The sequence below is a fragment of the Acromyrmex echinatior genome, chromosome 12, assembly GCF_024713525.1.
Source record: "Acromyrmex echinatior isolate Ae372 chromosome 12, ASM2471352v2, whole genome shotgun sequence".
Lineage (NCBI taxonomy): Eukaryota > Metazoa > Arthropoda > Insecta > Hymenoptera > Formicidae > Acromyrmex > Acromyrmex echinatior.
Window position 1 is genome coordinate 4,229,730 of NC_141863.1, and position 13,865 is coordinate 4,243,594.

The following is a 13,865-nucleotide window of genomic DNA, read 5'->3' on the forward strand; positions in this document are numbered from 1 at the left end:
TTGTTCCAACTTGAGCATTTTAATTATACAATATATAATTATTTTGATAATCCAATAAAATTATTTTCAGATCTGTCTCTCTAACTAAGTTATTAAATACTTTAGCGAAATCATTCTTTTCCGCAACGATGTAACCGGCGCTGTCACTTTTTCTCATGGTAGACATTTAGCATAGACATTTGTGTTCGAGTTTGTCACGTCATAAAGCGAAAATTTTTCTCAAATGCATTATCGATACTACGCCGATAAATCTATGGGATAGCTCAGGGCATTGTTACATCTAACCGACATAGTCGAGACCGCTACGACCGATCTTAACAGCGTTCTCGAGGGGGGTTGCCCCCCTTCGAGCGGTGCATCGCGACCGACATTGCCCTTTGCGGAGACGCTGCTCTTCGTCTTGCAGACGAGCGTCGTGACTTTAAGATCAAACCTGGTGCATCGGTATACATCCGTGTATCTCTCGAGGCGCATCCGCGCCTTTATGTAACGTGCTCATCGGGACACACGGGCTCATTAGCCGTGGCATTACTTGCCGGAAGACGATCGCCGTGTAAATTATCGGCGTATGCACACCCGCCGATCTGTTCGCGATCGGTCGACCAAAGGGATAGGTCGCAGCATCGCTCCATGGGGGTCAACCAAGATAGCGGTACCGGCACGGCCCTTTGTCAGCCCTTTGACGATTTAATAATCGAACGGCAGCGAATGAATATGCGTACATCTTTATTTGACGTAGCTTTAATCGATGGTTAATAAATACATTTGGAGTATGGTATACAGACTTTATTTTTCATAGTGATATTTTGCAAGAAACATTATATATTAAACGAATATATCTGTTACATTTATAATTAATTCTAAATTTTGTTTGATCTTGGGAATATTTTTACTGTTAATTAATTTTTTTCTTAATTAAATTTGTTTACTGAAATTGACTGAAATTGGACTCGTCGAACCGTCCTATTAATTAACCGTGGCGGCTTTAATTATCACTTTAATTATTAAATAATTTCCTATCATTAGACCCTGTATATTGTTTACTACGCTAACGTAATTCTCTTAATTGTAATTGTTATAATTTATTAATTAATTTTGTTAAAACAAGATTCGTAAATTCTAATATGGCAAGTCTCTAAAACGGGGACGAATTTTATATACTTTTTCATACTTTTTCTTTTATATACTTTTTAATTTTATAACTTCTTAGATGTTCTTAAAGCATGAATTTGTGGGACAAATCTCTGCTGAAATTCCGTCTGATTGATCGGGAATGATACCGAGATACATTTATCCGCTATATGACATTTTCAGAGAGCGCTCATTTCATTGACAGATGGACTGATAAAAACATTGAAATATGGCTAGGAATTTATTAATAAAGACGTCACAGCTGGATACCGATTTTTTTTCACGCAATCAAGGCTCAATATCCAAGCAGGAGCTTAGTTATAGCGGTAAATGACAGTGTAGATTGCCTTCGGCGCCGATTATTGACTGTGGGTTTTCGACGTTGCGCCAGAATGACATCTGCGAAAGGATCATGATGAATCCCCTTTGATAAGCGAGAATCGAATTACAATTTGCATAGCCAAATTACGCATACAAAAGGTCCTGCCAAGTTTAGACAGCTAATACTCTCCGAAGGATCTCGCGAAAGTATCACGCCGTCCCGATCTCTGTTTTAAGTTATCTTGATTCAAATCATTATTTGTCTCCCACGTGAACGCGTAATCGATCCAAATTAATTTGTTACACACAGTAGCTTTATACGAGTCACTTCCAATAGACGCGTTGCCATTGAAAGGATTATTAGGATTTAATTTTAGATCCGATTTCATTTATCTCGATTACACTGTTCTCTTTTCCATTTTTTTTCTCAAGGAAAAATAGGATAGAATTATCATTTATCGATTTTATTATGAGGATAATAACAGTTTTTATATTAATAGCAGTTTTATATTGATGTCTGGAATTATATTATTGCACGCTCACGTAATACATGACGATATCTAGACGTGTATTATTCATTAACCAGGCAAGTGAAGCTTAGACAATTGGTCTGTAGAACGTCAACAACACGTGTCGTAAACTGTCATGTTTCTAGAAATAGAATAGAATAGTTTTCAACTATTACATTCTTTGGTTTATTATATACGATTTTTAAAAGGCGGCTTAAACGTATTTTTTTTGCGCTTTTCTTCATGTTGGATGTCTTTTTGATTGCTGAAACGTTTTAGTTAAGCAAGTAAATGGCGTTTATAATCCTAATGAACTCTGTTTAATTATGTAAATCTTCTACCTAAAACCGGTCGCATAGTAATATCGTGGCATCACATATTCAATTAAAGGATTTATTCGAATGTTGTTTACTTAGGAAATTAGAAAAACTGGAATTTTTGTATAACTTAATGGGATTTTTTACACGTAAAAAACATTAGAGATTTTTATATATGTATTATATAAAAATTCGTTATAAAAATTCGAATATATTTTTATAATATATGAAAATAAATTTGATAGTATTAAGTTCCTTTCATTATTTAACAATACACAATTTTAAGTGATATATACTTAAATAATAAATATCAAATATGTCAAAAGTTACACTGATTTACAAGATTTCTGCTTCTCAACATTTGAATGATGATTCTTATGTATTTTATTTTCTAGAATAAAAAAAAAATTGTAAATTGTTTGTAGAGTATTTTCAAAAACCAAATTTTAGGTTTCTCAAAATCTATCACTAATAAAATTTTTTTATTCTTATATTCTATTTCAACAGCTAAAAATACTTAAGAATCATCGTCAAGAAACAGAAATCTTGTAACATAGTGTAATCAATAATACAGAACTGATCATACCTTCTTATTAGTTCAGTCATTGACATTTGCCTCATAACCGATGTAAAAAAAAAGCAACAACAACAACAACAACAACAACGGGCATTGGTTTCAGACTTGGGCCATCCGTAAACGAGACACGACATGAGTAAGATACAGCCTTCGTTACTTTCGAATCTGCTGCCGAGTGATGTATGTTCGGCAAGGATCGCAAGCGTACAGTGTCTCTGTTCTTTTTTGCCATTATTCTTCGTACATACGTATGTAACGTACGCCGGGGAATCGTTCGATGACTGATGGCGATTGTCCGGCACCAGGCGACGCGACCGTGATCTTGGTGGATAGCCTTGTACATGCGCGTCTCAGCATAATCCACCGAGTGTGTACGTATACATTCGCGTGCGCGTGTGTCTCAGGTAGAAAATAATTCCTCCTTTCCCTCGACCGGTGCCGCACTATATCTCTCGATTCCACAAGTCGCGTTCACCGTGTAATTGTTAAGGATCGCTCATGTATCGCTGGGCAGCGACATGTAAATGAAATACACTACTGTTCATCGGTGAAAATTCATACAATATCTGTACGCTATAATTAATCGTTCCTCGTTGGATTCGCTCGGTTAAATTTACGCAATATTAGATGCAGAATGTGCGTGTGTGTGAGAGAGAGAGAGAGAGAGAGTGCGTTTTGTATCTTTTTTCCTGATGAGTTCCGGTAGCCGCAGCGCGTAAAAATGATTTATAGTCCGTCGTATTTCGAGACGCGCCTTTTTGCTATTTATACGAATCTGCGGACGAGGCGTGTCGTAACGTTAATCCACGAGCGAATATTACCTCATGTCATTCGCGCTTCAAGGAAATTATCTTCTTACGTACGAGAACTAATTGCAGTCAAGAATCTCTTCGTGGATGGCTTCTCAGCTTTATTATCCAACACACAATATCGCCTTATCAACTATTATACTTATTGAACATGTCACCTTGTTAAGTATTTTATGTTATACGAACTATTACATATACTTAGTGGTCATTATTTTACAATTGTATGTATCAGCTATTCCTTATGTGTTGCACTGTTACGCCAATGTAATTACGCTGCTATCTCGAGTCGCTTTATCTGAGACACACAGATGAATCTCTAAATTGCACGTAGCTTCGCGTATCGACCTGTCTCGCGGCATCGTCCATCATACCTCTTCGTGTAGCTACAGAAAAAAATGTCTGTCCCTCGACACGAGGAAGGTCGACATTGCGAATCGTGATGTCCCGCTGATGCACGATTATGATAATACATGCACCTTTCTCCGTGTCCGCGTGATATCCGGACGCAAGATCGTGTAACGAAGTGTTTCGGCGTAAATTTATGTAGAAAAACTTTAAAAAAGATCTCATTAATATTATAAGTCCTTGACAAATCATTTGTTGCGAGCTATGTAGGGCCCAAGCTATCTGTATCCACTAGGACCCAATTAATTTTAAGACATAATCCCAGTGGATACAGATAGCTTGATCTCTACATGGCTTGTAACAAACGATCGTCAGGGCCTTATAAGGAAATATTACCGTGTCTTATAAGAGAATCTTTTTTATAAAGAAATTTTACTAAGTCCTTTTTTTCAATATATTACTATAATCCTGTCTTTAATTAATTCTCTTTAACATCCCAGAAACGTTCAATGTTCGTTGATGTCTTGCTTACATTTTTTAAATTATATACACTCTCACAGTAATATCTAGTAGGTTTCCTGATTTGATAAGATATTCCTTTTTATGGCCCTGTATCATCCTTATCAAGGCTAATAGCTTTATGATATTAATATTAACAATTTCCTACACAGAAGAGATCATGTCTTATATCCCTTCGCGGGAGCGAAGTCAATGATCTCTATCGCGATCACGCGCCTCCTTTCACGGAAGGAGAAGGAAACGAAAAGGATCAATATGCGGGTGCACGGCGAGTACCTCTCGAGATCCCGCGGGATAAATCGCGCGCGGCGAAGATGAATTTTCGTCTCGGCATCTCGGACGGTGGATGCGGAAATAACGCGTCAATTACGGCCCAAGGAGAGAGAGAAAGAGAGAGAGAGAGAGAGAGAGAGAGAGAGAGAGAGAGAAAGGGAGATGCAATATCTTAAATCACGAGCGTGTACATTAATTCCGGATAGTCGCAATTTATATGATTTATATTCAATCACCCGTGCCCTCGAGCGCTCGTACGTTACCGCGCGAATTTTTCGCGCGAGGCCCCGGTGCGGATTATTCAGCGGCTACTTACACGCGGGCACGATTCGTTAAGCTTTTGCGAGGCAGTATCGGGTTGAAGCAGCAACGTAAGACGCGCGAAGGTGTGTTGTCTACTATATATTACCCATCTTATTTTACGGGTATAACAAGCGTACTATTCCTTTCAAAAGAGTTTAAGGTGGGTGTATAGCCGAAGATGGTGAAAAGCAATAACTGAAGAATAGGGAAATTAATCACTCGTAAAAGTTCCTTATCTTGCCGTTTATTTTAATGTAATCGAGAAGTAATATATTTCTGAACCATATAACAATAATATTTGTATTAGTAATCTTTATTGTAATACGTCAAAACATCTTTGGAATAATGTTGTATGACACAGAAATATTATTCCATTTAATAATTTTAATATAATATATTTACTTAAAAAATGTACATTATCACGCAAAAGTTTGGAGCATTTCTAAATTAAAAAAAAAATTTAATTAATTTTATTTATTAATATTGTGAATGTACCAAAATTTATATTATTTTAATCATCAATTTTATTTCGATAGTATACGTTCGAAAAATAAAAATTGATATTTAATAAGATAATTATATTTGTAAAGAATCGTTTTTAAAAATTACAGAGTGTTCCCCAAACTTTTGAGCGGTAATGTACGTACGAAAATATTAAAATCCAATATTTAATTATTCAACATTTTTTACGTTAAAATCGAATTATTTAAAAAATATGTGTGATAATCTGTGTAATATATACACAAGTAATAATATACTTTTAACGTCTTATAAAGCTTGATTATCTCAAGAGTGATAATACAAATAATTATATATTTTTGATATATTTTATACTCGTTTTTTACACGATCGATATCCTCGCCTACAAAAATATGCTAATCTCTCTTCTTTCCGAAATTGCATCGATGCGATCGCATTTCGATCCAGGAAGCATTTCGGGATGCGGTCGGCTACTTTTTACGAGTCTCAATCGCCCGTCCGCGTTCCATTGTTGCCCCGAGATCTGCATACGATTTAATGGAACATCGAGGAGCTCCATTGTGCGTTCCTGAGGATCTTACGTAACGGCACGATGCACGATAATGTCTTCAACACATAACCGTACGCGTGAGTTTGATACGATGATACCGGAAGATTCCTCCAGGCAATAGACGCGTAATCGTCGTAATTCCCGTTTCATCATCGCTATCACTTCTTCGGGAACTTCGCGCAAGAAAAATACATCATTGCCGATTGATTGTAAAATTCGCTCGAGAATCATGCGGCATAGAAGTGTATGGACCTAATACCGGAAGATCCGTGATGTACGCGACGCGAATAATTGAAAAACAGTCCCGCAAAATGGTTCCATCGTGAAGCTCTTATTGTTTCTTCTCGCGTAATCTCTTATTCTCGGGCTGCAACCGCAACTCCGAAAGTGCATTTGCGTCTCCCTCATCAGGATCGATCCATGCGCGATTTAATGGAACATCGGCATTATGCAATCGACTGACCGCACTCGATACGATCTTCGATGTACGCGTAATCGCGTATTTGTGTGTGTGTGTGTGTGTGTGTGTGTGTGTGTGTGTGTGTGTGTGTGTGTGTGTTGAGTCGCTATCTGGATTAATCGCGCACGTGTTCGCGCTGTAAGTGATTTATGCGTCGGGGATGACCGTGACCCTCCGATCGATCGGAGAGATCATGGTCCAGGAAGCGATACGTCTTTCCTCGCTCGTCACCTGTGAATTTTGCCCAATCGCCGCCTGCATCATCATGCTGTCAAATACAGCAATCAATCACGTGACTCTGCAATTATGAGCGTTTAAGTGTTATGTATATGTAACTTCCTCTAACATGATTATAGGATAATTGAGAACTGGCTTCTAATTACAAGCAGATTTACCAATAATATACTTGAGTAGCAAAACTGTCTTTACATGATGTACGTTCTCTGACAATACGTGAGAATGTGAAAGCTTTTATTTGGTTATGTAAAAATATGTTTGTATTTCAATCGAGATAGGCACATTGAGATGTTTGTATTAGTTTCAATATGATACAATCTATGATATAATTATTAAATGATATTAAATAATGATATAAATTAGAGTGTTTATTATTGAAAAAAGACTATGTTTTTCTAAATACAAAAATCATTTATTTTCTTTTATAATTCATAGTTCTGAGAATTTTTTCAGAATTTTTTATCAATTTTTTAGTACTACATTTTCTCATTTTTATCAACATGAGAAAATACGGTATTAAAAAATTCTGAAAAAATTCTAAAAAAATCTTAGAACTTTATGAGAAGAAAATAAATGATTTTGTCTCTTGCAGTTTTTCTGTAGAGTTGATAGTATTTGAGTAACAAATTATTCAAGACCAATATTTGGCAATTTTTAGTAATTAATATCTTGTTAACTATTGCGAAAATTGCAAAATAGTAGAGGACTTTTCAGTCAGCATTCCTTTCGTGTAATTCTTTTCGCGACTTATTATATAATAATATATATGTACTAAATATACTAATTCTTTAACGGGATCTGTTAAACACATTTCGAGAGCTTTGACTCTTAGTCGGTCAATGATCGCTGTCGAGACGGTGATTCGTTATCGTGTTATCGCCATGTTACATAATTATCGTAGGATTATGCGTGTTCAATGACCGGAGTGTCTCCGTACTCTCATCGCGGATCGTTGACGGAAACGGATGTACGCTTCATAAAACAAATCATTTGTACACAGACGTGACTGCATTACGATTCTACAGAAACTCTCGCCAGAGAAGATGCATCGAATCTCCTTAAATCATATCGTTGTATAACTACGTACCGATACTTGGGTATTATCTCTTGCAATATTCGCTCATAATTAATTTATTTTTAACACCGCGTATGAATGAAAATATTTATCATTTAAACAATAATATGTTAGGATATTGCTATAGTAATTATTCTCGTTGAAATAAAATCACGCTAGAGGGAGTTGAGAGGAATCGTTTATAAATAATAAATATTACATACATCTCGCTTAGACTTCTTCACGGAATAAGCAATAATGGTCTGCCTTTTTATGGTAATACGAGACTATGTTAAGGCAAGAATTAACAGGCAGTTGCCTAATACGCGTCGTTGCGTACTATTGATCGATACAGAAGATAATTATATGCGATCAAATTAATTTATGAAACAGCCGTTCTGGCATTCCTTCGGATGATTCCTGGTTTATGATCAGCTGGAAGTAAAAAACTTATTAAAGTTCTTTTGACTGTATATAATATCAGTTAAAAGTATCAGTAAAAAAATCAGCTAACATCAGTAAAAAAACTTTTTTCATTAAATAATTTGATTTATAATGATTTTATGCAGTAAAATGACTCTATTTTGCTGAAGTTTTAATAACTTTTAAATGAATAAGTCGATTCAAATAAACTTTTGCATGAATATTTATTAGAATTTTATTAATATTTATAAAAAATTTCAAAATTTTATTTAATTTATAATGCTTATTAAATTTGCAAATAAATACAAAATACGATTTTATATAAGAATCAAGGCAAACAAAAAATTAAGTAACTTTTAAACTAATGAAAGAATTGTACTTAAATTTTACACAGATTTTCAGTTGTAATAATAGAATAATTTATGAAATTTTTATATTCTTGATAATACTTTGAGACGTGACATACATCTTTAAGTCTCGAAGAATAAGAAAAAATTCGTCCATGAAGAAATTAAAGCTCGCTTCTCTTAATCTCAATTGATGCGTTAAAAAGAATAATCGATCATCTCGAGATCGTGATGGCCTTATTAAAAAATAACATTTTGACCTGGATGCGATCATTTGATTTGTATCATTATAATTTCATCGTTATTGCGCATCTACGATTAGAATAGCATAATTATTGATTTCTCGAAAAACGCGTTGTTATTTATCGTTGTTATCTAATTGTCCAAATTCGTTAGTTGCAGCAATTTAATCATCATAACGACAGTAAAGTGCCATTTGCGATAATAACGACAATAAATCCAGGCGAGAGATAATTATCGTCACTATGACTAAGCGACTGCATTAGCTGAACATGCACGTCATATTGATTATCTTTTTAATGTGGTCGGTTCCGCTTTATTTAATTCGCGGTGAATGAACGAGCGAATTTTCGGCCACAAACAGCCACGAGGATCATTATGTGCGTTGTCGGGGATTTTATAAACCATTACGTCGATCAAAACTGACAATTTATAATTATCATTGTTACGAGGTTTGTACAACAGTAAGACAAACTGTCTGAGACAGATCGGTGACTTGAATCGGCCGATCGATAAAATTATTTCGGTCTCGCATCGCGATGTATTGTGACTCGTCGTGACTGTGTATCTTCACGGATCAGAAGACGACTCTCCCTGCAGATGATATCTGACTAGCTTTAAATAATGGGACCTTGCTACGAGTGAGTTCGACGTTCCACGTCGTAAACTCGTAATCATTTATGCCACATTCTCGACTCGTGCGAGTAATACGTTCCCAAAGAGATGAACGGTTCTTTACATAAAATAAAATAAAACATACTTTTCTCTATCTATTTTTAATCTTTTTAAAATTACAGTAATTTTGTTATTTACAATAATTTGTGAAGCAAAATTTATCAAAACTAATAATTCTTTTAATTTACTTTTTTAAAAATATTTTCTCTTTATACTTTCATAATATATTTTGTACATTTGTAAAACACTTTAATTTTTTAATTACTGCTTATCGTTTCCATTAGGAAAGGAAAATATGGGTGTAATATTTCACATTAGCGCTGAATAATAAAATTTGTTAAAGTCCTCGATTTACATCGGTTTCTCCCGCTGGGAAATAAATTTCAATTTACAAGAATTCATCGATGAACCATTATGCATCCACTGCAAGACGAGACAAGGCGCGTCCGACCGAGTGTTGAATAATCGTCGCCTCGTTCGATGTCATTCCTCGTATCCGCGCAAGGGTGCAACGCAATTTGCAGCTGCATGCGAGAGGCAGGAGGAGAGTGCATGCTTGCGTTACCTCGGGGCTTCCGTGTAGATCATTGATCACGCCGGATTAAGGAGATTTGTCGTCGCGTGGTAGCGGAAGCGTGGGCAGAGAAACGATCCTCTTTGTCGTGTCCACCCGACAGGAGAGAAGGGAATATGCTTGGCGACTTCCTGCTTCTTTTCTGGATGTTGCATCCGACCGGCTGTCGCTCGCAACCAACGCAGATCGCGCACTTTTTCCGGATTATTACCGTGTATTCATTAAACTCGCGGGCCTTGATTGCATCAAATTGCCGGAACGGACGATGCCGTATGAAACGGTTACATAAGTACCCGCGATTCCGGACGTTTCGACTACTGATGATGAATGGCGTGGACAATGCCGAGCGGACAATAGCTTCACGCTCGCCACGAGCTACTTCGTGTGTTCGACTAGAATTCATTTTGATTTTTTTTTTTTATTGAAACGCTCTATTTCCATCGCGCAATCATATCTCCACGAGCATCTGAAGTTAATACAAAATACAATATATAATTTTTTTCTCTTTACACTCATATTTCAATTTGATAAAATCATATGTACTGTTATAAATTCATAATGTCAAATTACATTCACAGTTTGAATTATTTTTAATTATTTGTATAAATCACCACTGCTCCTATTCAGTATATCATTAATTTAATTAAACGAAGTTAAACAATTTAGCTCGAGAAAATGTATTAAATTTGACTTAAATTCAATTTATTATTTACTAAGTGTGTGTGTTAATATGAACGTTGTTTACTTTGAACCATAAAAATAGATTGATTTTGACATGAGATACAAATAATAAAATGTTATTTAAGTGAAGGGATTGGATTACCATTGCTCCTTTAATATCTAATACTGTAGCGCCGTCGGGTTAATAGAAATATAGCTGAATTAAATTCCGGTAACGATAATAGAAAATGTACAGAGCGTGTAACTTTCTTAAAATAATTATACGAAAGGAAAAGAGAAAAGTCAAATATTATAGTTGAAGTAGTTTACTGGCCTGCGCAGTTTAAGAAACTGACGAGATCTTATCGTAGCGTTTGCGGATTCTGCGCCTGTTTGTCTGGTTGGGTCTTATGAGATCTTCGGTTCTCATTTCCGCTTTCATTTCGCTCAACTTTTCCTGATTTGCAAGTCGGGTGGCATACTGTTACGCTCATTACAGATTATTCTAGCGCGATTAAGTTAGCTGTTATGTGAAATACGCTTTTGTAACCGCCGCTTCTGTAATACTTTTATTACAGAAGTATCGATACCCAGCAAGCGACATGATGTAAAATATAAAATTAAAATTACTCATTACTTTATTATAAGTATTATTATAAATACTTTATTGCCAGTTCTATTTATTAAGTTAATATAATCACATTGTTATTTTAATAAATTTTAATGGCAATCGAGAAGTAAGTTTAAATTAAATAATTTTAAATTAATGTTAAATAAATTATTATTGTTAGCAAATTAGTATATCAAAATATCAATCAATCGTGACTCTGTCCTTTTCTTTTTATATCGTCGATCTGGAGAGACCAATGCTCGCAAATATATTGTAATATTGAGCCATTGCGCGAGACCTCGTGACATCGAGATCATCTCCAAGGTTAGGGTTCCGTGAATAAAGCCGCAGATAATATTCACAGATACGATAACCCGGAGGGTTATCTTCAACACGACTAGCGCGACTCTAAAAATCCGGTCAACAAAGCGACCTCCTCGAAACGGGACGTATAAATTGCAAGAGCTCAGAGAGTCTTATTGGGGAACTACTCCTCGAAGAAGAAGAATAATACAAGAAGAAGAATAATACGTTAAGACGCGTTTTGATCATTCTTCGTGCACCAGACTATGTATATAGAAATGAAACTGTTTTAAATAATTCTTAACAGCAATTTTTTAAGGTACTCGAAAAAGAAATTCAGTTATATCTCTATAATATAAAATTAAATTTTAGAACTTACTTTAAAATTGAATAGCCTTGGCCTTAAGTATAAAGCACCTTTAATTTATATCCTCAAAAGAATATTGGAGGTAATAAAAGCCAAAAGAGAACTAAAAAAAATTCTTACAAAAATAAATATTATTTTTCAATAAAACTATTTTTGTAATTTATTTTTCATTAGATAAAACATTTACGCCTATTTTTATGGGGGTCTGCTTTATGACTAAGACTGTACAGATAATTGTTATTTATTTTTTAAGAAAAATAAATATATACATATAGAGACTTTCAGATAGATATTATCTCTCTCATCAAGCAAGTAAAAAATTACTATTTAGTACTACTAAAAATATTTTTAAGAACGGAAACAGATTGTATAATACTTTCATTAATCGCAATTTATTTTTATAATACAATATATGTGGATGATTTAGAAAAATTGTTTTTTAAAGTTATGTGAAAAAGGATTGCAGCATTTGGAAAATGTTCTATCAAATATTTTCACGCAATTTTCATATGCATGTATGAATATCTGTATGCTTAGTTCGAATCGCATCGCATTACACAGGTAAGGGTGACTACAAGCCTGAAATATTTATCTGCTACGATCGCGCTTAGCTAAGCGGCATTAGGTTTCGGAAGCCGACGAAGAGGCGACGAGTCGCGCGGCAATATCGTGGAATATCTTAGAACTTACGTACTATGATATTATGTAATGACACTGGTAATAGAGACATATTCACCATACAGACAGACATATTATGACACTTTAAGCCGTAATTGCCACCTTACTCCCTAACATCTGCTGACTGCGTCAGCAAACTTACTTCCTGTCGCGACTCACTTGCAAATTCTACGCGACGAGTTTATTAAGACTTTCTAACTTTTATATTATAGGTATAAGATACACAGCGGAAATTTTTACCAATCGTGAGATAAGAGAGGGATAACAATAAATCTGTAGCACGTGCTGATGATTGAATAGCTGAAAATTAAAATATTGGAATATATGTTTCATAAAAAATTAAGAGATTTTGTAATAAATTTGAAATTAAAGTAATTTATTTTTCCAAAGCTACAATTAATTTTTTAAGTTATAAACAAATCGAAATTTGAAAAGAGTTGTTGATAAATAATAAAGTATTAATTTATAGACTATTTAAGCAAATTTTAAGGTATATTTAGTATGTAAAAAAACTAAAGTTCAATGATAATTCATACAATATTGAAAAACTTGAAACACTCCATAAGATTACGATGATTTATTAGATTGCCTCGGGTATAAAATACGCTCTTCTGAGAAATAATAAAAACGAAGAATAATAGAAGTTAATAAAGCTAAAGCATATGTTCATGGAAAATACGTCAATTGTTACGCAGCTACTATTATTTTATCGTTCTCGCAATCGGAGTTTTGACACGAATACTGCATGAACACACGATAATTTCATAGAACCATGCAGGCAATAATTCCTCCCTTCAAACAAAGACCGCTCGTTGATGTGAGAATGCATTACGTTGAAGTTATTAAAATTGCAGCACGATGCACGATGCGCGCGTTTACGATAATAAAACAGGCATTAAGATAAAAAATAAAAAAAAAATAGAACCGAACTGGGCCTCGTAACAAAAGTGGGACAGTGAAACGGTACGCGCGATTCGCAGGGCCCGGACTCACGCATCTCACGTCGAATCTGGGGTCCGCTTTCGTGGGTCCAGTCCGCGAGTGTGTGACACATCTCAGAGTCATCTCACGTGCCGCCCGCATTGTAGTTCACTCGGGCAGTC

At 35.1% G+C, this 13,865-nt stretch overlaps 1 protein-coding gene across 2 annotated transcripts in view; it reads left to right on the top strand.

Moving 5' to 3' along the window:
- Window positions 1-13,865, top strand: part of LOC105149623 (Tie-like receptor tyrosine kinase) — a 187,241-nt gene that overhangs the window by 143,910 nt on the left and 29,466 nt on the right. The window lies entirely within an intron of this gene.